General features: G+C 34.8%; 1 long non-coding RNA gene across 1 annotated transcript; it reads left to right on the forward strand.

The window, feature by feature from the left end:
• Nucleotides 1-268: 268 nt before the first annotated feature.
• Nucleotides 269-2627, forward strand: LOC104108421 (uncharacterized). The gene is made up of 3 exons (XR_011411192.1): nt 269-412; nt 1075-1285; nt 2001-2627. It is a non-coding gene; the product is annotated as an uncharacterized lncRNA (long non-coding RNA).
• Nucleotides 2628-27171: the final 24544 nt, after the last annotated feature.

Consider the following 27171-nt stretch of genomic DNA (forward strand, 5'->3'; position numbering starts at 1 on the left):
AAAATAAAAAAAAATTGGTATTTGTGGTCCTAAATAAGTCAAAAAGGAGTCCAGAATATTTGTGTAACTATAAAAAAAAATTAAGGGTAAAATTAAAAATTTAGCTAAATTATTTTCAAATTTGGAGTAATTGTTTCTAAATATTATTGTTATCCCAAGTTGAGTTGAAGTACTTATCTTTCTTAATCCGAATCCAAAATTGTTCCAGTTTCATAGGATGACACGTTTCACTTATATTTAAATCTGAACCCTTTTTTGCTAGTACAAATCTACCGATTTTTTTCTCACACTTTATTACAACCTTTGCGGAAAAAAGAACAAAAATATCTCAACAGCTTTCTTCGTTTCCCCTCTTTTAACATTCTCAACAGTTGCAGGTTGCTGGGTTTTGATCGTTTAGTCCAGGACACAGGTAATTAATTCAATATATAATAGTTTGGAATTTTATGTTCAACCTTGGTTTATGGTTTCTGCAATTTCTGTTCTTTATCTTTATATAAATAAATAAATCATAGCTTTGCAATTTGTATAATTTGTTTAACATGTTGTCCAATTATAAGAATTAATTGTACCCTACAATAGATATTCCGAAGTGGTATCATTGATTCTATGCTCTGCTACAATATTTTTGGATAACTATTTTTATCTTTTTTATTTTACATTCAAAATACAACCTTTGGTTCCTAGTTTTTTTTTTGTATTTTGTTAAACATGTTCCAAAGTTTGGAACTTTTATTTTTTACTGTGGTTGGTAATTTGATTGATTTTGAAGTTAATTTCGGATCATAAATCTCTAACTGAATTGTGAATATTTCATCGGTATGATCATTTGAGTTATTATATATTGGTTATGTTTTTTGCCCCTCATTTACAGTCAAACTTCTCTATAACAGCCTCGTTTGTTCCGAATATTTTTGGATGTTATAGCGAAGTGCTGTTATAGAGAATATATATTATAACATAATATGAAATTTGGTTCCGGAAAAGGCTTGACTTTTATAGTGAAGTGTTGTTATATAGCTATGCTATTATAGAGAGGACTGAATGTAGCTTTTTTTTTTTTTTTTTTTGCAGCTGTTAAAATCTGTGAAAGTAGTATCTATCTAACTGTAGCATATGGGTGATATTCTCCCTCTGTGTGCCTCTCCCCGTGACTTGTCCCTCGACATTGCAACCGTTACCTGTGAGAAGGGCAGGCAGAGCTTGAAGACTGTGGTTTCCATTTTCAATAAGATAAAGAGGGTGTTTCCGGATAAAGACTATGTTCCATCAACCGGTAGTAGTAGTAAGTCTTTTTTACATAGTGATTGGCGTTCTTGACTTGAAATTTTGAAATATATCGCATACCAACAGATTGTTAATTTGGTAGTGTTAATACTAGCAGGGTGTACTATCAATCCTAGCATCTTTCAAATTGTGCTTTTAAAGATAAAATAGCAAACTGAAGTGGGGTGTACAAACACTTCTCTAGTGCACTATTGGACAAATTACAGATTGTACAAGAGAGCTGGAACTTAAGGAAGGAATGTATTAGTTTGACAATGTAGTCAGTGTGTTATAGTCTTGTCGTTGACGTTACCCCTAGCTTATGATATTTTCTGTGAGAGAAGGTAATAATAGTGTATCACCTAGGTGCATGATTCTGCCGTTACCTTTTGGTCATAGGATTTCCTTTGAAGTTCTTTTTAAAATAAAGTTCTGTCAGTTGTTACAAGTCTATTCCTAAGTCGCTTATGAAGATCCTGGTTAACCATGCTCAGATAAAAATGACTAGCTGTATACGGTGTTTTCCTAGCTTGGGTGGCAGATTAATGCCACAATTTATTTTGCTGATACTGTTTGGAGACGATAAGTTGCTTCTCTTTGGACTTTGAAGTGGTGATTTTTCTTTTGTGAAAAGTTGCACTCTACAATTGTGCTGGTTCATAGTCTTGGTGTGCTCGATCTTGTACTTAACTTTCTTTGAGATGCTGAATATGTTTTTCCCGTGTTTCTTTCAGGGCTTCTCAGAGAGCGTAATGACATATATTGGCTTCATTTTAGTAATGTTTCCATGCTGAGCATGGTCGCTGCATTCGTGCTATTAATGGGTGATCCAAAAGTTTCCATGATCTTCTTTATTTTTGACACGATTGTCCCGGTGTGTGGCTGTATAATTCATATGATAGCGTTTTTCACGGTCATTTATTGGCATCGCGACATGCCTTTCCGGTTAATTGGTGCCAAGGCGAAATTTATGATCGAGGTCATTCCTATGATAATTGCAGCAGCCCTGCATCACCTTTTGGAGTTCAATTATGGGTATCTCGCTCTATTAGTATGCTGCACCACATATTTCTATATATATGCCCACTTCTTGCACATAGCGTATGATATTGGGGGAATAGACGTATTGCTCGGATTAGTAATGCAGGTTCTTGCTTACATGTTGAACATAGAATTGTTAGTTAGAGCTTTAGTTTTGAGCTTCTGCTTTGGTTTATCTTTCTATAGATACATGACATATCGTGCTCCTCAAGTACCTGCTCATCATAAAAAGGAGTTAGAGCTGCCTTACTGATTTGAAGGTGTTTGTAGAGGACTAATTTCGTGTACATTTATAAATTATGAGCTATTTTTATCGTTTGTATTTAATATGAAAGTTTAATTTTTTTAATTAAAATTACTACATAATAACTTAAATTATATCTTTATATATTTAATTTATTACTTGAAATTGTAACACTTCCCTTTTCCCGAAGAATAGAGAGTTTTTCCAATTAAATTACCATTATTCGAAATGGAATTATTTATTTAATTAGAGTCGCAACTTGGAATAATTATTATGGTCTCCAAAGTCACCGATTTATTTTAAAACCCTAAATCGAGGAAATTGACTCTATTTATGGTTTGTGAACATAGAAGGCCGGGTAAGAAATTAAGTTAACTCGGGAGAAGGTGTGAGGTGCTCCCGGATTTCGTAGCACGGTCGCTTTTAATCATACTTGGCTTAATTAATTGTTTAAATACGTATTTTAGAACCTATGTGCATTTTGCCTTTTACCGTTTTTAATTAATACGTTATGGGTTTATCTTTGAAACGGATCACATGTGCTTAAATCTGTTTTATTTGGGGCGCTTAAATCATGTTACGTGTACGTGTACACAATTAATCACGCTTTATTAATTATCAAGAGTGTTTGGCCAAAGTCGCGCGAACGCGTACTTTGATTTATTCTAAAAAATTATAATTATGTCACGCGAACGTGTACACAATCACGATAATAGATTCAATTAGTCAAAAGCGCGCCTAAAGCAACGTGGAATATTCAAAGGTTTAATCCTTTCTAGATTGGAACCTCACGTGAAGGTTGTCTGATATTATGGACAATGGAAAAGGGGCGCAATTGCATTGAGTAAGCCCAACCAGTGAATCAATCAAAGTAAACTCTATTTACATCGTGGACCAACATTCAAGCTCACATGAATCAAATCCATTTTTTAACTAGAAATTTAAACTTAACCGAAGAGATCATGGTTTTTGTCCATTTTAAGGCAAAATAAGGGACAGATATCAAAGCTAGATATTGCATCCAAAAAGTCTAAAAAAAGATAATAGAGAATGGGCTTTGTGTAAGCCCAATAACTATAAAACTCGGCCCAGAAGTGTTCTAAGGTGAAATTCACAAATAGGCAGATGTACTAATTGAAAAATAATCACAGTTTCAAAAGTAATCGAAATTTAGTTAATTTTTCATGTAAATATAAATCTGAACGAAAACACTGTTCAAAATCCAAAAAATATTCCAGCACAATATATTGAAGTTCCAATTTTTTTTAGTCAATTTTTCATGTAAAGATAAGTCACATGACACGATTCTTGCAGGGCTGGAGTTGTTCATAGAATCCCAATATTACTCAAATGATCAAGTCATGCTTAATTTTAAGGAACTACCAAACTTAAAGAAAACGATTTACACGTTGGTTCAAATACGCTAAATCGAATCATGTAAATAAACACCTCAATTAATTACAAATTCAGTATCTATTTATTTCAGTGATGGGGTTAAAACTATTACACCCATAGCTCTATATGAAGATTACAACCCAACAGTTATTCTGCCAAAAAAAAAATCACCTCTATTAATTCAAGTTAATAAAACAAATAAAATCAATTCAACACAACAATTATCATTGCATCAGGTATTCTATTAATTCAAGTTAAGATCACATTATAATGAGATCAGTCGGTACCTCAGCAGCAGAAAAACAGAAAGAAGAAGAAAATAAACCTCTGATTTTGAGAAGCACAGCTAGAAATAAGAGTCAGCTACAGCTTGATAAAACAGTAACAAACAGCAGAAAGTGAAGCTCAACCAAACTTCAAACCCAGAAACTTTGAAACTCAGCTATCCGATAATGAAGCAAGCTAATGAAACCTTTAGTTTTCTTTTTCTTTTTCTTTTGTTTCTGATATTCCAAAGTTGGAGTTTCCAGAAAATTATTTTACTAAAAATGAGAGTGAATTTTCAGAAATCAGTCTGTGTGAGGGAAGCAGTGTGAGGGTTTTAGGTGGATGGGCTTGGGCTAGCGGACGGGTTTGGGGCGAGCATTGGGCCGTTTGAAATTGTTTTGGCCCATTTCAAAAGACTAGCTTCCTCTTTGTTTTTTTTAATTAATTTTCAACATTAGCCAACTTTCTTAACAAATCTAATTTAAAAACAAATTTGCAAAATTAACCCATTTAACTATTTTTCTAACAATTAACTAATTTATTTAACTAATAATGCATGTAAAGTGCGTAATGTATTTTTTGGTATTTTTATATTTTACAAATGCAATTAATTATGCAATCAAAATCTAAAAATGTAAAGATTAAAATATTTTTGTTATTTGTAAGATTGAAAATGCTATTAAAAATGCGCCAAACACAAATACGCACAAAAAAAATCAAATAAAATATATAAAAATTCTAAAATTCTATAAAATAACTAAAAACTATGTTTTGAGATGTTTAGGGGTAATTTTATATATTGGGCAAATATTGTGTGCTCACAGAAATTATTGTTTAGGTTTTTGTTTGTTTAATCTATTTTTATAATTTAGTACATGATCTTATCCATACAACATGACCATATGAATTACTATTCAAAAATTCTCATCTAAAAAAAAATTAATTTTATCATTTTATATATCTTTACATTGAAGTTATTTATTTATATTTTTTTCATAATAATTTTCTTAAAAATAAATAGATATTTAATTATTATTAATTCAATTCAAAATGAGTAACTAACTATTAAATAACCTAAAAATTTTGTCCTAAAAGTAAATACTTGTTGAATTTTTATTGTGATACTTATAGATAACACTTCATTAATATTAAGATTGTTTTGCTCAAAGTTGCGCGAACGCATACTTTGATTTTAATTTTGGGAATCATAATTATATCATGCGAACATATACATAATCACGATAATAGATTAATTAAGGACGTGCTTGAAGCATTCTAACGCATTCAAAGTTGTCTTCCTAAATCACTTTGAGATTAGTGTTAAGTCATAAATTATGGAATCATTTGTTTGTTAAAAATGAAAGTAAATTTATAAACTAGGTTAGATTAGATAATTAATTACTAAGTCATCTTTTCTTTGTATACGAAGCTATAAGGTTGTTTACTAGAAATCCATATTTATTAGTCACATGGCAATTGTGTTTGACTTTATGAAATATTGTCATTGAGATGGTAAACGAGAAGATAATTTGGGCAAACATGTTTGAAACTAACAGGGCACTCAATAGTAAGATCACATTATTGGGTTTACTAATATTTGTGGGTTAAGTAAACATAACAAAGTGGGATCGGATGAAAATAATAAGAAAAAATATATTGTCCATATTATGAAATTAATTCGTCTAGAGGTTTATCAAATGCTAGATAAATATCTTTTAAAATAATTTTTTTGTTGCTTAGTACTTGCCCAAATCATGAAATTGGCTCTGATACCACCGTAGTGAGAAAGGAGAGAAATAAATTAATATTAAATGTTAAAGCGGGACACTTTAGATTTACAATCCAACTACAACATAAATAAATAAATAAATAAAAAATAACTATCAATCATAATTCTTAAACTAATTTGGGTAAGCTCCTTTTATAGATCAATGCTTAGGGCATGCTCTTAATTATTTTCTTTTTTTTTACTCCTCTCATTTTATCTATTTTACCCCTGAAATCTCCCATATACCCGACCCCTGCCTTGTTTTCTTTGCTAAATAGTCCCGAGGCTCTTTTCTGGAAGATTATATTATTCTATAACGCTTCATTATATGGGTAGAGAGTTCTATAATTATCTGGTGAGAGATAGACATCAAAATACGTATTATCCAACACATCATATAGATTAAAAGAAATATTGATTCAATGAGTATGCCATGTTAAAAGTTAATTTGTTTCTTCCTTATAATTTATGTTAGGAATTGTTGGGACTTTTTATATTTTACATTACACAAAAATTTGCTGTGTAGATTTTAGCTCAAAATAAGAGTTCATTTTGGAGACATCAAAATGTCTTTAGATGATTCTAACTCATAATAGATGTCTTCTAAATGTATTCTTTTACGTTTGTTCTGACAGCAATACTCTCCCTATGAACCAAAGATAACAAAAGTATAGGAATTTTTTAACTCTGGGTATCACGACCCAAAATCCTACCACATGCGTCGTGATGAGACCTATTCTCTAAGACTAGGTAAGCCTACTATAATAACAATTCAAGCCAATATTTTTTGAATTCAATACAAGTGTTAAAACCAACAGCGGAAATATTCATAACAACCTCCCAAGCTGGTAATACTGAATCACGAACTCTAACTGAATACATGCAATGATCTCAAGGATCGAACATACAATACTGTTCGAATAAGAGTTGACAGTACAATAAAATAGAAAGGCTCCAAGAGATTGCGACAACCAAGCAGCTCTATCTTAAATCCTTACGATCACACTCTAACCTCTGTCTGAATCCGATATCTCCAATACCTGGCTCTGCACAAAAATATACAGAAGTGTAGTATGAGTATACCACAATCAGTACCCAGTAAGTATCAATACTAACCTCGGTGGAGTAGTGACGAGGTACAATCAAGACACTCACTAGTCAAATAACTTGTGTAATATAGCATACAAAAATAATAAAAAATAAATAGCAGTGATAGCAACAATAATCAACTAGTGATGTAAATAACAAGGCGGCAAGAACACCATAAATATTGCTCAAACAAATAATGAACACAAGTACAACCAATAATCAAGTCCTTCAAAATATACATCTCACATCTATAAGTTTTTCAAATAAAAATCTTTAGAGTATAATCCCTTCCAATAAATATATTTCGAATATACTTCCTTCAAATAAATATCTTTCAAATATAATTCTTTAAAATACATATCTTTCGAATATAATTCTTTCAAATAAATATTTTGAATATATTTTTTTCAAATAAAAGTCACCCTGTTACGCCTTATTTCATAATATAAAAAAATACGGGTCTCAGCCCACTTTCATATTTTTCGTAACATATGTCTCAGCCCACTTTCATATTTCTACGGCACCTCGTGCCCATATTTCTACCACAACCACACGGACAACTCAAGTTCCTATAATAAAATCATCATATTTTCCCCAGCACCTCGTGCCAATATTTATTTCATAAACACACGGACAACTCACGTGCCAATAATCAAATCATCATATTTTTCTGGCACCTCGTGCCCATATTTCATATCACATTTGCACGGACAGTTCACGTGCCAATAATATAAATCGCCCGGCAATATCCACATGCTCACAATTTCAACATGAATCAGACTACTATCAATTTTACCTAAACAACAAGACAAGTTTCACAAAAGATAAAATAAACACAAGGAAAATCACATCACATAAAAATCACCAACACAATAATCTCATATCATCACATATCATTCATGGCAATAGCCACTCTTATCTCTCATGTAGGCACCTGTATCACTCCATAATAATAGCCATCCTTATCCCTCCACCCTGGCAATATCAATAGCGACCCTTATAGCTCTTATTGCCACCCTTATAGCTCATATTGTCACCCTTATCGCTCTGTATAATAGCCACCCTTATCACTCCGTCCATACAATATCCCAACACAAATAAGCACGGTGAAATACCACCCTTATGTCCACATAATGTCAACAGTGGAATGCCACTCTTATGTCCTTATAATAATAACTCCAATCACATAATAATTTACACAAAATATTATCACGACAATTTGCCTATAGGCCACAACCAATTCCAAAGATATAACAAAATCAATAAATTTCTCATCAAATAGTCCAAGGCTCCATATAACGTATATAAAACCTCAAAACAACAACAGAGATGGAAAAGTAACTCAGCATAGGACAACAACTTCTTTAATCCAAAATTTAATAAATATATATTAGTGCCTCATTTTAAACATATTTAATAATTATTTGCAGATAAGGAATTCATAATAAATTTAATTCCAAGAAAATATCAAATCAATAAACACACGAAATTCACATAAAAATCCATGGGATAATAACACCAAATTATCATATAAAATACAAATTCGACAAACAAGGAATGAGGCATCACAATTCAAGGATTTACTAATTGTCAACAATTATCCAATTTAATACATAAAAATGCTTATGACTTTAAACCAATAAAATTTGCACATATAAGTCCGAGTACGTACTCGTCACATCGCGTTCACGGCTTCCAATCACACAATTTCCACATAAGACTCAATGCCTAAGGGTTAATTTCCCCACTCAAGGTTAGGCAAGATACTTATCTTTTTGTAGTTAGGCCGATATTCCAAAATAGTCTTCTTGCTTGAATTGACCTCCGCACAGCTCAAATCTATCCAAATTGATTGTATAACTTCATTACAATTCATCGGAAATAATTTCGGATAATAAAACGTCGACTTAAAATTTCACATTAAAAAGTCAACCAAAAAGTCAATGCGGGGCCCGCCTCTCGGAACCCGACAAAATTTTTACAAAATTCGTACACCCATTCCGATACGAGTTCAACCATACCAATTTTATCAAATTCCGATAACGAATCGACCTCCAAATCTAAAAATTTTATTTTTAAAAGATTTTACAAAAATCTCACTTTCTTCCATCAAAACACGAATTAAATGATGAATATAACCATAGATTCATGAAATATAATCACAAGGGAGTCAAGAGCACTTACCCCAAGTTGTGTGGTGAAATTTGCCTCTGAAAATTGCCAAAAACGAGCTCCCCAACTCTATTTTTGTCAAAAATGGCAGAAAACCCCCGTTTATAGAGCCTATGCTGTTTGTAGCGTCACAAGTGGCGTGGGGCGCTGCATGTGGCGCCTTTTTCAGACCTACAGAAGTCCTAGCGCCAGGGATAGCACCCTACGCTACGCTGGACGCTGACAAGAAATATTTCCCGACACGGAAATGGGCATAACTCTCTCATACGATGTCCGAATTCGACGATTCTTTTTTGCTATGACTCCAAAATTTCAAAACGGATCTAATGATTCAATCAAAACTGAATTTGGAGCTCATTGTTTTTTTATTGTGATACCACTTATTCTTGAAGAAACGACGTCGAAACATTCTAGAATTATCCAAATTAAATTTTGTTAACCAACCAAAATCCACTCCGATGCCCTCGGGATCTCAACCAAATATACCAACAAATCCTACAATATCATACGAACTTTGTCGATGCCTCATATTACATCAAACAACACTAAAAATACGAATCACATCCCAATTCAAGCTTAAATAAAACTATTGAATTCCAACTTCTACATTCAATGTTTCACCTATCAACTCAAGTCCGATTGACTTTAAATTTTGTACACAAGTCATAAATGACATAATAGACCTATTCAAATTTCTAGAATCGAATTCCAACCCTGATATCAATAAAGTCAACTCCCGATCAAACTTCCAAACCTTACATTTCTAACTTTTGCCATTTCAAGCCAAAATCAACTACGGACTTCCAAATAAATATCCGGACACACTCCTAGTCGAAAATCACCATACGGAGCTACTGGAACCATCAAAATTCCATTGCAGAGTCGTTTGCACAAAAGTCAATCTTCAGTCAACTCTTTTCATTTAAGCTTCAAGAAATGAGAATTGTTCTTTCAATTTAATCCCGTATCGTCCGAAAATCAAACTCGACCATACACGCAAGTCATAATGCACATTACAAAGTTGTACAGGTCATTACACTTGGACATGTCGTTGGTGTCTATCTAACCGTCAATGAAATCATAAAAAGTATTAGTATTTTGCAAATTGATTTCTAAAAAACTCTTTTTTAAGTGAAGCGTAATGATAATACATGATTTTCTTTCCTGATATATTAATTATTTTGAAATTTTAAAGGCTGATAAACATGATAATAATGACTTATGTGGTTGCTGCATATTTTCAGCCAAGAAAAAACAGTGTTATCTTAAACTTAGGAATTTTTAATCAACTAAGATTATACTAGCAACTTTTAGAAAAAAATGTTGCTGAAGAATTTATGTTCGTAATAAAAACGTTTTGTTAAATGAGCCTTAATTTGAATAGAAATATAAAATATAATGTATAAAACGAAGACACCCCCACTACATGATTTATAAGATGGATGAAAAAAATAAGAAAAAATATATTGCCAATATTAAGGGATTGATTTGTGTAGAGGTTTATCAAATGCAAGATCAATATCTTTTAAAACATAATTTTTGTTGCCAATTAGTACTTGCAAAAATCATGAAAGTGGCTCTGATACCACTTGAATGAGAAGAGAGAGAAATAAATTAATAGTAAATGTTAAAGTGGAACACTTTAGATTTTCAATCCAACTACAACATAAATAGATAAATAAATAAAAACTAACTAGCAAACATAACTACTAAACTAATTTGGGCAAACTCCTTTTATAGATCAATGCTTATGGCATGCTCTCAATTCTTCTTTCTTTTTTTACTCCTCGCATTTCATCTATTTCACCCATGAAATCCCCCATATACCCGATATATGTCCTGTTTTCTTAGCTAAACAGTCCCGAGGCTCTTTTCTTGACGCTTCCTAGTAATTAACTGCCAGTTTCCCTAATTCTATTCCCTTAAATACCCCTTAAACCCCTGTTGTTTACCATTTCATATCCTACTCAATTAATGCCCTAATTTTACTTTTCATTACTTCAAAAGATTGTTGGGTTGTAGGCTTTAAATCAGATAGTAATGGGCCAAGTCTCTCGTGGAAAGACAATAATTACCGACTAAAATGGAGTACTAATATTTTATTAGACAGATTTACTTGTAATATCTTATACATAATATGTTATGTACTTATTTACATTGTCAATGCATATAAATTAAATTTGTTGTTCTCAATTATCTTATAATTCAAAGTTGAAGTATCAAAATATATACAAAACTTTGTCTTAAACCCCTTTAATGTTTACCCTTTCACGACTAAATTACCCGACAATTCTATACATGCTTCCTTTAAATGCATGCAAAAATATTAAAGAGTTTAAATCAAACGTTTCCATTTTCAACTTTAATTTTCTTTTTTTAAATTTCAATCAAATCATGTCCAAAAAAATAATACCTATTTTAAACTGCAAATGCTGATTTATTTTTTTCAAATTTCAACTACATTTACTTTTGGGCATAGAAGAAAAATAAAAGACAAAGAACTATGCCAACGCTCTTTCTTTTCTTTTCTTTTTCTTTTTTTTTACTATTCAAAGGGCCAATAAAAAATTTCGTTGTTCGAAATCCTTTAAATGCAATTTTGTTAATTCGAAAGTTGACAGCTATACAAATTACAGTCATTGTTAAATTACAGAAGAACTATACTCCTATTAGATATAATTGACGTAAAATAAAGCAAATGCCTTTAAAATTGGAAATGATTAAGAAGGTGGCGAAAGACTTTGTAATAATAGAACTGTCACGACCCAAAACCTTACATGCCGTGATGGCGCCTATCGATGGTACTAGGCAAGCCGACGTTCCCAAAATATTCAAGTAACTCAATGGAAATGGTAGTTTAAAACTTTTTCATAGCAGAAATATTTCATAAAAACCAAAGTTGAACTCAATATAGAATCAAATGCGGAAACTAGCCCCAAACATCGGGGTGTCACTAAGTCATGAGCATCTAGACAAACAAAATAATACAACTAGTGCCTAAGTTTCAATTCAAGATAAAAAGAAATATAGAAGGAGAGACAAGGTCCTGCGAATGCCGGCATCTATCTCAAAATCTCCGGTACTCGATCGCGCCCGAACTCAACGACCTCTGTAATCAAACACACCTGGATCTGCACATGAAGTGCAAGGTGTAGCATGAGTACAACCAACTCAGCAAGTAACAATAATAACTAAGGAACTGAAGATAATGACGAGCTACACGGTTATAGTCCATTTTTAATAATTCCAACAGAGAATAGACATGCTTTCAAATCCAACAGTTTCAACAGTTTAAGTCAAATCAATTTATACAGTTCAAGTTCATGTAATCTGGATATAAAATCTTTCAGAGAATTTCACAACAATGGCAGATAGCAACTAAGTGTAATGATAAATGAAAGCAAGTACAACCTCTCAGGCGGTAGTCACTCCACTCGTCACAACAACTCAATCACTTGGCTCTCAGCCCTCAACCCACAGACAAATTTTTAATTAATTTCGGAATTTTATTGAAAATATAGTATTTTCTTATAGAATTGATTCATATAAATTTAGTGATTGTACCGAATTATTTTTGGTTAGATTCGAGCCAATCAAAGTTGGATAATCGAGGAAAGGGCGTTCTAGTGGATTAAATTGGAGCAAATTGAGGTAAGTTTCTTGTCTAATCTTATGAGGGGGAAATTTACCCCATAGGTGATTAAATTAAATAATTGTTTCCAATTGCAGGAGCTACGTACACACGAGGTGACGAGAGTCCGTGCGTAGCTACTATTAATGCTAAAGTCCGGGTAGTTTAGGACTCAAAGCATGAATTACTTGTGTAAATTGTATTCTTTATTAATTAAATTATTTGATGTATATATTGTGAATTGTTATGAAAGGTAGTAAAAGATGAAATTTTCATATGCTTAGTTTTTGTTTAGATTAATTAATTGTTGAAATAAATTGTTATCCTCTCGAATAAATTTTACAATAAATACTCTTATTCCGGAGGTACATAAGAAAATGTCCTCCTTTCTTGTGGATCAGGCCGAACACCTCAGCAGGATAGATGTATCTATGGATCGTACCGCACGTCCCTCGGCAGTGTACACAAAACTCTGGATCGGGCCGCACGACCTCTGCAGAAATTGTGCTTGATAATAATAATAATTACACGATTTTTGGACAATTGAATTGTAGCTTGTAAAGTTATTTGATAAATTGGAAGTTTTATTGAAATTGAAGGATTTCATTAATAGATTGAAAATTGTTGCATTTGAAGGACTTTTATTATTTCTGCTAATTGAATAAATTATTGTTAACTCTGTGAATCATGCTGATTTGAGTAATTATAATTTATTCCATTTATTATTGTTGACCCTTAGTAAGTGTCAAAGTCGGTCATCTCGTCTCTACCACTTCGAGATTATGCTTGATAATTACTGGATACACGTTGTTTACGTACTCATGCTACACTTGCTACACTTTTTGTGGAGGATCTGAGACAGATATTAGTGGAGGGCCTATCATCGCACATCCTCGTTATCCAGGGGGCGTAGTGGTGAGCTACCTTTCTGAGCCGTCCTGCAGCTATCAGTGCCTCTTCTTGTATTTTTAATTCTGTCTATTTTAATTTCAGACAGTATTTGGAGTTTTGTATAATCTACTAGATGCTCATACACCTGTGGCACCAGGTCTTGGCACACACATTGGTTGAATTAAGAGTTTCTTATTTTCTTGGTTATTTTAAATTACTGGTTGGCTTGCCTAGCTGTAGTGTTGGGCGCCATCACGACCTATAGGTGAAATTGGGTCGTGACAGAGCCAACCAATCCGACTCGGTGTATAATACACCTCCTAATCGGGCCTACCAATGGACCCCTAAATCAACTCTGGTCACCCACAGTAGATAAATAACCCTCCGAAAATTCACAACGACGGAGTCATAATACATACCATCATCTGGCTAGCTTCGTCCACGACTTCACAATCCGCAACCATGAAACAATCTGGTCCAAATCCATAGAACACACGAATCACCATTTCTGATTCCATCTCCACCGCCCAAATGTCTAACACATCTCTCATACATGATCATCCCACGAGGAATATTTCTCCTATTCTTTCGTGCCACATAACAACGTCTTAAAATCATCAGTCGATCAACTAGGAAAATACCGCAATACCTATGAAATATCCATAATTCAAAGCATATTGCGCCTTCTGAAATGTATACGATACTCACGCAATACCATAGCATTCATCTAAACATTAAAAACTATTCATCCCCTCTAAGAATTTATGACCTCCCTTTCAAAGCGAAATCGTGACCTTGCACACGCCAACCTTAATCCCACACCACACACCGCATCTATCATGCCATCATTTGAAAAATACGAGAACCTCATAATCATTCTGAGTCACAAGTAGAATACATATCTGATCAACCAGAAGCCTTCCATTTGATCCCATCCGGTAGAAAATCACAATACTCAACATGCTCCTTAGGCCGGTAGGAAAATTCCCATCTCAAACTGTGGTAGAAATCCTCGAGAATGCTGTGGAATCTATTTGCACATAATCAAGTCATCAGAGTTGAATCTCTCTAGCTCAACCAAGCCACGCAGATTGCCAAACCCAGGTGTATTGCCACAAAGCACCTGTAGAAAACCCCCCACATTATAAGCACCCAAAGAACCGATCATATCCATTACCATACTGATCTAACCTACTACCCAGTTGTCTTATTTTCTCTGAGTTTCTTCCGAATTTGTCTTCATATTGATACTTCTCCTTGATAAAATGCCACGGGTTTTAGCCACAGCTCGCCCCACAAACCTAGCATAAAACCACAATGCCCTACGGCCCATAATCAACTGTATTCTTCTTAAGCACCTTCAAAAATACCACAACTGTAACCCTCACTCTGAGAATACCTTATGTGAATTTAAAATTATTCTTTTTACCTTCCTTATACTAAAATGTAGAATCCATAGTCATACAGAATTTCCGCAAGTCTAGGCACCATCAATTGCAAATCTCAGATTTATCCATACACAAGTCCGGAGGAATTCTCAATTGCTATATGTAAACCTCGGACCTATTGGAATTTTCTCGAGAGTCACCCACTTTGATCAATACAAATTATACCGCCCAAATGGCCAACAGACACGTGCCCCATTAGCACAACAACACTCAAAGAAGTAACTCTACTTTAATACCACCTATCAAATTCATACTCCGAGCGCACTATATCATTCACAATTAACAACTCACCCATCCTACGATTTTCATATACTCATAAGTGCAATATAACCCGTAACCAGGAATTTCTTTACTCGAGTCATCTTCGATCTCAACCTCTGCAAGTCATAACTAATCCACAAGTATGTCTCGTACCAAAACTAAAATTTAACACATAACCATGAAATCCAATTGTCAGTAGCAAGATGCCCCACTTAGCTTTAAGCTGCAATTATATAAAATTAGAACCCGCAAGGATTTCTCTTTCTTAATTACCATGATCTTGCACCGTTAACCCGCCAGACTTCTCGAAGTCTTTTGTTAAGATTTTCATAAACATTCCGAATCACCAACCACAGTCACACACTCGATCTCTAACCGGGTAGCAAGTAATATTCCTCGCAAAAGCTTTATCAACATCACGCCACCGCTAACTGTTCGCAGGAGATAACCCACATGTGGAATTCCTTACTGACATCTTCCAATGACGCTGCAATAGGTGTAACGACCACGTAATCAGTAAATTCTCCGGAGCTCATGCTCGCCCACCATTTATCTAAGTCTTCACTTTCCCTATTGACATCAACTGAAAGTTCAACAATACCTTCCGAACTCAAGTTATATTGCGCCTGAAACGATAATCAGATCTTCACATCCCTCTTCATTTCAAACAAACTCCTTTCTGCCATATTCAATATTTCTTCATACAGTAACCATCACTCCAAATAAAGTCTGTAGGCCAAATCACATTCTATTACGATTCCAAACCGTTCTACACTTCCTCAAGGCACACGACTACCCTACCACAGAATCCATATGCTAATCTGCCACTGTTACTTCGGTTAAACCATCTCCTTTAAGCGACTTCTCAACCTCTACTTCTCCTACTTGACCTGCCAGTAATTTAACCACCACGAAACACTTCCCGTCATGTCTTCCCTCATACTTTGCTGCCCAACAGTTGCATCAAATTAAAATGCACCTCTGTCGCACCTGAACCAATAAAATGTTACCGACTCTAAGTCTCTTCGAAGGTCATCTTTCTCGAGCCGTCAACATCAGAAATACCCATTTGCAACCACAATTACTACACAATCACTTACTCTTCTTGAGTCCAAACTTATTTACAAGACATGAGGATTTAATTTGTCCCAAAATTTAACAACGTGAAAGATCCTTTAAACATTCACACTCGAGATCGTGCGTCACATCAAAACGAAAATCAAGCACCCAATGGCCTTCCTTTGCATTTCAAGGAAACACTTCTCGTCCCATTCAAATTGCCTTAACATATCCCGCAGTTACATCATACTCATTGTAAAGCCATTCCACCGCTCATCTAGCCATAAATTCCACTCGTAGGGACATTACCAGACATATGAGTCCAAATGTATATGTTACAACTGAAGCTACCGAGCCTAAGCTGCGGTATAAACCTGGCCTCAAGTCTTCCAAACTAGCCCATCACCAAAACACATAATACACATCTCGAACCTCGTTTATAGAATCGCAAGCCAGCGATGCACAACTGATACTGAGCGCTCACATGCGTGGAAGGAATTCAAAGAGTTATGTTTCAAGCTGAATCAATTTCGCACGATAGAATCCAAGAAAGTGAATTTTTCCTAAGGTTCTACAGCCTCTCGAAGATAAGTACAGATGTCTCCGTACCGATCCGCAAGACTCTACTGAACCTGCTCATGACTCGTGAGACCTATGTAACCTAGAACTCTAATACCAAGTTGTCACGACCCAAAACCTAACATGTCGTGATGGCACCTATCGATGGTACTAGGCAAGCTGACGTTCCCAAAATATTCAAGTAACTCAATGGAAAAGGTAGTTTAAAACCTTTTCATATCAGAATTTCTTCATAAAAACCAAAGTTGAACTCAATATAGAATCAAATGCGGAAACTAGCCCTAAACATCGGGGTGTCACTAAGTTATGAGCATCTTGATATACAAACAAATACAACCAGTGCCTAAGTATCAATACAAGACAGAAAGAAATATAGAAGGAGAGACAAGGTCTTGCGGACGCCAGCAACTACCTCGTAGTCTCCGGTACTCGATCGCGCCCGAACTCAATAACCTCTGTGATCAAACACACCTGGATCTGAACATGAAGTGCATGGTGTAGCATGAGTGCAACCAACTCAACAAGTAACAATAATAACTAAGGAACTGAAGATAATGACGAGCTACGCAGTTATAGTCCATTTTCAATAATTCCAACAGAGAATAGACATGCTTTCAAATCCAGCAGTTTAAGTCAAATCAATTTATACAGTTCAAGTTCATGTAATCAGGATATAAAATCTTTTAGAGAATTTCACAACAATGACAGATAGCAACTAAGTGCAACGACAAATGAAAGCAAGTACAGCCTCTCGGGCAACAGTCACTCCACTCGTCACAATAGCATAATCACTCGGCTCTCAGCCCTCAATACTCACACTCAATGAGTATCCGTGCTCACTGGGGGTGTTCAGACTCATGAGGGGCTCCTATAGCCCAAGATCTATAAGCACGGACAACTCACGTGCTGCAAGGACAAATCACGTGCTATAATATCATATCTGGATCCGCACGGACAATAATTAAGGATATAGTTCAACATGTACACGACTTCTGTGGGTCCCTACTGTACCAACATATAGCCTAAACATGGTTTTTAGTCAAATTTCTATAACACATAGAGAGCACATAGCTATCAACAAGTTATTCAACTTTACAGTTTCCACGGGACGGACCAAGTCATAATTCCCTCGGTGCACGCCCACACGCCCATCACCTAGCATGAGCGTCTCCTCCAAAGTAATCACATGACACAAAAATACGGGGTTTCATACCCTCAGGACCGAATTTAAAATTGTTACTTACCTCAACCGCATAGAACTCCTACTCCGAAATGCACTTTCCTCTCGAACCAACCTCCAAATGACCCGAATCTAGCAACGAAAATAAAATACGATCAATATGAGCTAAAGGAATGAATACCACAAGGAAAATACCAATTTATAGGCCAAATCCTGAAATTCACTCAAACCCGGGCCCCGGGCCCACGTCTCAAAATCCAACAAAAGTCACAAAATTCGAAATCCCATTCACTCACGAGTCTATACATACGCAATTTATCAAAATTCGATATCATTTGGTCCCTCAAATCCTTAAATTAAACTCTCCAAAATCCCAAGCACTAACCCCTTATTTCACTTCAAATATCCTACTAATTAAATGATGAACAAAGCCATAGATTCACAAAAGTTATACCATTATGGGTTAGAATCACTTACCCCAATGTTTCTCCTTGAAAACCTTCGAAACATTGCCTCTCTCTCGAGTTTCTCAATTCCAAAATCGAAAATGAAAGACAAAACCTCGAGCTGGAGCTTTTCTGCCCAGCAATATCGCACCTGCGACCCCTTTTTCCGCTTTCGTGACGCCGCATCTGCGGAATTTCCATCGCAGGTGTGGAACTCACTCAAGATCCCAGGTTCCGCCTAGCAAGTGAAATGTTAGGCGCCATCACGGTCCGAAGGAGGGAATTTTGGATCGTGACATATGACTTCCTGAAAATGATGATTGATGATCATATTTAGCCAACTCACCAAAAGAAAAACTCCCCTCGTAGAAGTCCTTAATCATCACAATTCAAAAATTACATATTATATTAATTTTATATTTGAGTTTAAAAAATAAAAGTTAAAGGAAAAGGTATAACTTCCTCAAAATGATGATTGATGATCATTGTTAGCCAACTCAACAAAAGAAAAACTCTAATCATAATAAGTCCTTAATCATCTCAATTGTTATATTAACTTAAAATTTACTCTGGATTTATAATTTTATTATCTTAAGTTCACAGGTCATCATGCTTCTTTTTTATTCTCTTGGCCTATTGCGCCAATCACCTCTCTGTCTCTCTTTCTTTCATATTTCTTAGTTATTTATTTTAATTATTGAGTGTAGTTTTTAAATATTATACGAAAAAACGATGAATAAAAAAGTATAAAAATGATTTTAATATACTGAACAATAAAAAATAATTAAATGATAATTATTTTAATATGAAATTTATTTTTAAAGAGTAAAATATTGACCAATATTATGCATAAGAGCTTCATGTGTTTATCGAATCTATTAATCTAATATATGAAAATTTTAATTAATTAAAATATTTTGTTTCCTTGTATGCAGGGGACATCAATGACTACTCCTAAATAGTGGGAAATTAATTAAATAATTAATTATTCAATATAATAAAAATAATTAAATGACTATTTTGTCCGGTGTGAACTATTTTTAAAGGGGTAAAAAAGACGAACGACATTTCACTAAGGGTCTTCGTGCTTTTAATATAACTAATCTTAGAGTACCTGCATTGCGTGCATACCCTACTATCAGTGAGTACAAAATTTTAAAAATTACACAAATATTATTAAATAATATATTTTAGCTACTAAATATCAATTATAATATAGTATAAGTTCCTGAAATTATGTATGCCAATTCTATTTAGTTGAATCGATAAAAGAAGAAATTACGCCATATTTAAATTACCAAATGTCGTATTTATAACTTTTCTATATGTGCTGAATAAACTGCTAGAGAGAAGCACAAGGTGTTAATGTATATTCTATGTTATTCACAATAATATTTCAACTCATATATAACCTTTACGCTTCTCTAAGAAAATAATTTGAAAAATCAAGCTCGAATATTGCAAGCCAATAAGAGAAATTATTGAGTTTGAGGACAATTCAAGCTTATCAAACACATAATGGTTATGAAAGAGTCTTAACTGAAGTAGGGTTAAGACTAAGTAGGGTTCGATTAAAAGCTTGATTAATATTCATTTTTCTTCTTGTAAGGTTTTACGTTAGCATGAGGTTGGAGAGTAGTGACAGAAAGTCGAGAGCCAGAGAATTCAATTCCTTGTGATTTCTGATTTGCCTCCAACTTACCGCAGTTGTGCGATTATCTATTTTCTTAGATTAATTAGCAAAATGTACTTGAGGTAAATAAATTAATTTATAGAAGATTGTAACAATAATCTCCTCATCTACTCTAAAATTAGGTACTTGAACTTGATGTATTACGTTAAGTGTCTTATCATAAGAATTTTTAAAATATGATGTTTAATTAATGAGTATGGTTATGCTGAAAAACTGGAGAAATTATACCTAATAATATCTATTAGAATGAGTTTATTATTTTCACACATAATATTATATGATTGAAGAGTAAAAAGGTCGTGTGACTTTAAATTGGCATTTTTAGCTATTAATTTTTTTTTTTACTTTGGTTTATCTCACCTTGGGGGGGGGGGAATGCATTGGGAAAGAAGCATGAATGTAAGGCTGGCAAGAGGGCCGGTCCAGGTCCGGGACCCAGAGGACCGGTTTTAGTGGGCCTAGGCCGATCTCGTGAGTCGGTCCTATGCTTTGAGCCCGCCAGGACCGGGACCATTTGGCCCGCCAGGGACCGGACTGGTCCCGTCGCGGGCCAAACGGTCCCAACGGTCAACTTTAAAAAAAAAAATTAAAAATTTAATATGTATACATATGTTGTTGGGGAAGAAAACCAAGGAAAGAAGAACACGCGTGCAAATAGACAAAAAAGACAGACAAATTAGGATATGCTTTTTGAAAAGTAATATGCTTTCTTGAATAATGATATGTTTTCTAGGTCATGACAAACCTTTTTGTCTCGGGCCCACCACTATCTAACTTTTTATATTTGATTTACTCTTATTTATACATTTTAATTGACCATAAAAGGACAAGTTTTTCTTTATCCCAAAAAAACTATACGTGGAGCTTGCTTTGAAATCTTTAAGTTTTTGATTCTTTTGACTATGTAAAAAACTTTTTATATTTGATTTACAAAACATTGCCTTAGATATTTTTTTTAACATCCTTTTGTCTCTAATTCTATTTAAATGTTTTTTTAAAATTCGTTAGGCCCACTTAGCCCATTTAGCCCGCGGGCCGGAATCGTTTAGCCCGGGACCGAGACCGAAACCGTTTGGATCGTCCCACTTGCCCCATTTAGACCCGGGACTGGCCCATCTTTGCGGTACCCAAAAACCTAACCTGTCGTGATAGCGCCTATCGTGAAACTAGGCAAACCGACTCATTCCAAAATAAACCGATATTTTCATTTCAAGGATAATACCAAGGCTATTAACATAAAAACCTTCGTAAAGGAGTTCAAATCAAAGCAAAAGTCCGGAAAAGAAATGCCCGACATCGGGATGTCACCAGTCATGAGCATCTACTACAATCTGTCTAACAATATCAAGACTAACTCATACTGGAAAATAGCTAAATACAACTAAAGGAAGATAAGAGGGAGAAGAGCAGGGGCTGTGATCGCCAAGCATCTACCTTGCTATCCCCGAGAAAATTTACAACCAAAATAATTAACAACCGCTACCGTGTCCAGCTACACTTAGATTTGCACACAAGGTGCGTGGAGTAACGTGAGTACGCCAACTCAGTAAATAACAACAATAAATAAAGACTGAGCAGTAGTGACGAGCAATAAAGCATATAAAGTTCATCTTATGAAATCTCAATAAAATACCACATGCTTTTAAAATCAGGATTTGAATCAAAACATCTCGTCTAAACCCAATTCCGTTAAAATCATTTAAGGATATTTTTTCAACAGTTTTCAAAAAGAGAAAAATGCAAAGGTGAGCTAAAAAATGATGAAATCATAAAAAGCCCATCGGGAAAAACATCACTCATATACAGCCCCTCGAGCAAACCTCACAGTCACCCGTACCAGTCGGGCATACCTCACAATCACTCTTGCCACTCGGGCATACCTCACAATCACTCATGCCTCCCAGTCACTCAGCACTCGGTACTCGCACTCAGTAGGTACCTGCGCTCACTGGGGTTGTGTACAGACTTTCGAGGGGCTCCTTCACCCCAAGCGCTATATCAAGCCAAATCATGGCATAAATCATCCAAGCCCTCGGCCTTTATCAAATATGATGCGGCGTGCAGCCCGATCCCATAATTATACTCACAAATCAGGCCCTCGGCCTCACTCAGTCATAAACATTTCAAGTCACTCGGGCATTTCAGTAAAAACAAGGTGCTCAGCCCAGAACAACATTTATATGCATCAAAATCGAGTAATAAAACTGAGTTATGCAGTAAACAAGTATAACCATGACTGAGTATAGATTTTCAATCGAAAATAGTGAGAGGATAATAAGAAAAGGCCCCTAAGGGTCCAAACAACACTCGCACAAGGCCCAAACATGTCATTCAACCCAATTTACAGAAAACTCTTTCTAAAACATATAAGTATCATATAGTTTCAATAGAATATACAACTTTACAGTTGTTACGGGACGGACCAAGTCACAATCCCCAACGGTGCACGCCCGCACGCCCGTCACCTAGCATGTGAGTCACCTCAAAATAGTAGAATGATATGAAATCCGGGGTTTCATACCCTCAGGACTAGATTTAAAATCGTTACTTACTTCAAACCGGTCAAATATCTACCCCGCAATGCTCTTGCCTCTCGACGCGGCCTCCAAATGTTCCGAATCTATTCACAATCAGTGCAATGCCATCAATATTTGCTGATGGAATGAATTCCTCAAGAAAAACTATCAAATTAGCCCAAAACCCGAAATTGGCTCAAACCCGACCCCCGGGCCCATATCTCGAAATCCGGCAAACTTTAAAAAACTAGAAATCTCATTCACTCACGAGTCTAACTATACTAAATTTATCAAAATCCGACTACGAATCGACATTCAACTCTCAAAACCCATTTTATGAATTTTCTACAATTCTCCCCAAATTTGCATCCCAATGTACTAATCAATTATGAAATCGGTGATATATTCATGTATATTAGCCAAATCCGAGTTAGAATCACTTATCCCGATGAGTTTATTGAAAAAACTTCGAAAAATCGTCACAACCCGAGCTCCTTAGCTCACACTATGAAATAAACTCTGAACCTCGTATTTATAGTGCACCCCTCGGATTCTCAGTACGCGGTCCGCGAACTTTCACCGCCCCCACGCACACCTCACCGCGATCCACGAATTTCCCACCGCGACCGCAAAATTTCCCATTTCCTGCGGACGCGACCAAACCTATGCGGTCCGCGCCAACCTCCATCGTTGACCGCAAAATTCCTGCCGCCTCCGCGCCAGTCTCCACTGCTGACCGCGGAAATCTGCCGCCTCTGCGAAATCTTACTGCGGTTTGCGCATCCCAACACCATCACATCAGCAACTGTTTTCAACAGATAAACTCATCTGATAACCATTCGAAACACACCCGAGGCCCTCGGGACCTCAACCAAAAATACCAAAAAGTCATATATCAACATTCAAACTTAGTCGAACCTTTGAATCACTTAAAACAACATCGAAACACCAAATTACCCTCGGATTCAAGCCTAAGAACTTCTAAAACTGTCAAATTCGACAACCGATGCCGAAACCAACCAAACCACATCCGAATGACCTAAAATTTTGCACACATGTCACAAATAACACTACGAACCTAATCCAACTTCCGAAAATTCCATTCCGACTCCGGTATCAAATTTTCCATTGCCGACCAAAAATCGCCAAATTTTCAACTTCGCCAATTCAAGCATAATTCTACTATGGACCTCCAAACCACATTCTAGACGCGCTCCTAAGTCCAAAATCACCTAACGGAGCTAATTGAACCATAAGAATTCAAATCCAAGATCGTTTACACATAGTTCAACATCCGGTTGACTTTTTCAACTTACGCTTCTACTTTAGAGACTAAGTGTCTCAATCCACTCTGAAACCACTCCGGACTTGAACCAACCAACCAGATACAACACAATATAGCTAATTAACACATAAAGACGCAAAAATGGGAGAAACAGGGCTATAACTCTCGAAACAACCGGTCGGGTCGTTACAATAAAAATTTACCTTAAAGTACAAAATTTCTCAAATAATATGATTATGTGTTTTTCTTCAAAATCGATATGTATATAAAAAACTATTGATTCTACCTTAACCAATTTATTTTTATTTTATAAATAATGTTTTTGATGTAATAAATTCTTTATTTTTTCTTCTTTGGGGTCATGATTAATATATTAGTTTTTTTAATCTAAATATATTCATATTTATTATTATCAGTGTTGATGACTTACCTCAGTAAAACTTTCATTTCCTTCAACTTACTCATAATCTGGTGTGGCAATATAAATAAATACCATATATATTTTTTATTTCTTAGTTTTTCTTTATGTCCTCTTTGACAACTCTTGAAACCAAGAGTCAAATAAAAAATAATTTTATTTTTTTATTGATATTTCTAGTTTTTCTCTATTTTCTTTCCAATAAATGATTATCAATTTCTGTTACAAATAAATGATTACTATCTTTTTTTAGCAATGATTACTATTCCGAAAATTAATGATATACAAAATAGAAAAAATTATATAATTTAATAACCAAGCTTTTAAATAAATATTTGCTGTTTGAAATTTTGATTAAAATACAAAGGACAAAGAATACTAAAATTGTTGTGGAGTTTTCTCGTAGGAAAACAAAACTTTCCTTATACTTTTAATAGTTAGTATATAGATTATTTTATGTCTTAGTTGATGAGTTGGGACTATTTTGCTTTTTCTTCTCTTTGTAACGAACTTTAAAGTCCTTATAATTTTAAATATTAAAACTTCTTACTTAGTTCAAATAAAGAATGATTTAAAAAACCAGTTATAAGAAAAATAATTAAATGACTATTCCTAATTAGTAAAAAATTTATTAAACGCTACTCATAAATATTAGGAAAATTAATCGAATGATTATTTTGTCCAATATGAACTCTATTTTAAAAGGGTAAAAAAAGCAAACGACATTTCACTAAGGGCCTTCGTGCTTTTAATATAGTATAGATATAGATAGATTATGTGGAGCACTTGTCACGATCCGAAATTCTCACCTTCAGGACCGTGATGGCGCCTAATATTTCACTTGCTAGGAAAGCCAACGTTAGAATATAATTAGCTATTTAAAAAAAATTAAATAACAAGAAGACAAATACGGAAATAAAATCTGAAATATAGTGAATAATCCATAATAATCGCGATATCTAAATACCATCCCAGAACATGAGTCACATGTGCATGAGCTTCTAGAATAATATAAATAAAGGTCTAAATAAAATTCAAGTTGTTTGAAATATAGTACACAATTGAGATAATATAGAAGGGGACTATACAACTGCGAACGTTATGCAATTATACCTCAAGTCTCCACTAGTAGCTGTATCCGGGGAGATCTTGTAACGATCCGACCGGTCGTTTTGAGCATTTACGCTCATGTCAACTATTTGAGGTCTTGCATAAATTTTTACGAGACATTATGACTTGTGTGAATTGTCGGTTTTGGTTTTAAGGTATTTCGAAGTTAGCTTGGAAGAATGAATTTTATGTTGGAAGCTTAAGTTGAACTAGTTGACCGGATGTTGACTTATGTGTAAACAACTCAGAATAGAGTTTTGATGATTCCAATAGCTTTGTATGGTGATTATGGACTTAGGAGCGTGTCCGGAAAATTATTTGGAGGACCGTAGTAGAATTAGGCTTGAAATGGCGAAAGTTGAATTTTTGGAAAGTTTAACTGGGTGGTTGATATTTTGATATCGGGGTCGGAATCCGATTTCAGAAGTTGGAATAGGTTCGTTATGTCATTTATGACTTGTGTGCAAAATTTTAGGTCAATCAGACTTGATTCGACAGGTTTCGGCATCGAATGTAGAAGTTGGAAATTTCATAATAGACTAAAGTTCAAGTGAGTTCGCGCAAGATCCAACTTCAAATAAGCATAACTCTCGTTATACGAAGTGTTACATGGTTTATTACCTATAAAATGAAAGATCTTTAAATCTAGTTTCTAACGCTTCAAACCGTTTATCATTTGGACATTCCTACAAGAGGTTATGACCAAATTACCAAAGGCTGGAAAAATGCAATTCTGCGACCAATTATGCGATCGCAAAACTGTTTTTGCGACCGCAAACTGGTCGCATAATGGACCAGAAGAGCCCAGTTCTCGGCACCAATTTTTTGATCAACTTTGCGGCCTGCATACCCATTATACGACCGCATACCTGCTTTCGGAGGGTTAATTTTTCTATTTTTATAACCCGATCCCATTTTGATAAATAGGCTTTGGGACTCATTTTGGAGCAAAAAATATGACATTTTTAGAGAGAAGGGAGAGTGTTATAGAGAGAGGAAGAATCTCAAGTGCTTTGTTCATCAAAGATCTTGTTCAAGCTTTGAAATCCAACAAGGAAATATCACAAGATCTTCACCCAAGAGGTAAGGTTCTAACCCCTAGTCTTCAATTTTGAGTTTGGCTAAAAATGAGTGATTAAGAGTATGATTCTTGAGTGTAATAGTATTATTTATACATATCAATAAGGTTTATGAAAAGATTGTTGAGTTCAAATGGGTAAAGATTGGGTTGAAAATGGTAGAAATCTTCAAAGACTTTAATTGAAGATTTGAGGGTCGAGTTGATGTCGGAATTTGGTGAAATTTATATGGTTGGACTCGTGGTTGGATGGGCGTTCATATTTTGTAACTTTTATCGGGTTCCGAGATGTGGGTCCTACGGGTGATTTTTGAGTTAATTTCGAATTTTATTG

Source organism: Nicotiana tomentosiformis, chromosome 9 (genome assembly GCF_000390325.3).
Source record: "Nicotiana tomentosiformis chromosome 9, ASM39032v3, whole genome shotgun sequence".
Lineage (NCBI taxonomy): Eukaryota > Viridiplantae > Streptophyta > Magnoliopsida > Solanales > Solanaceae > Nicotiana > Nicotiana tomentosiformis.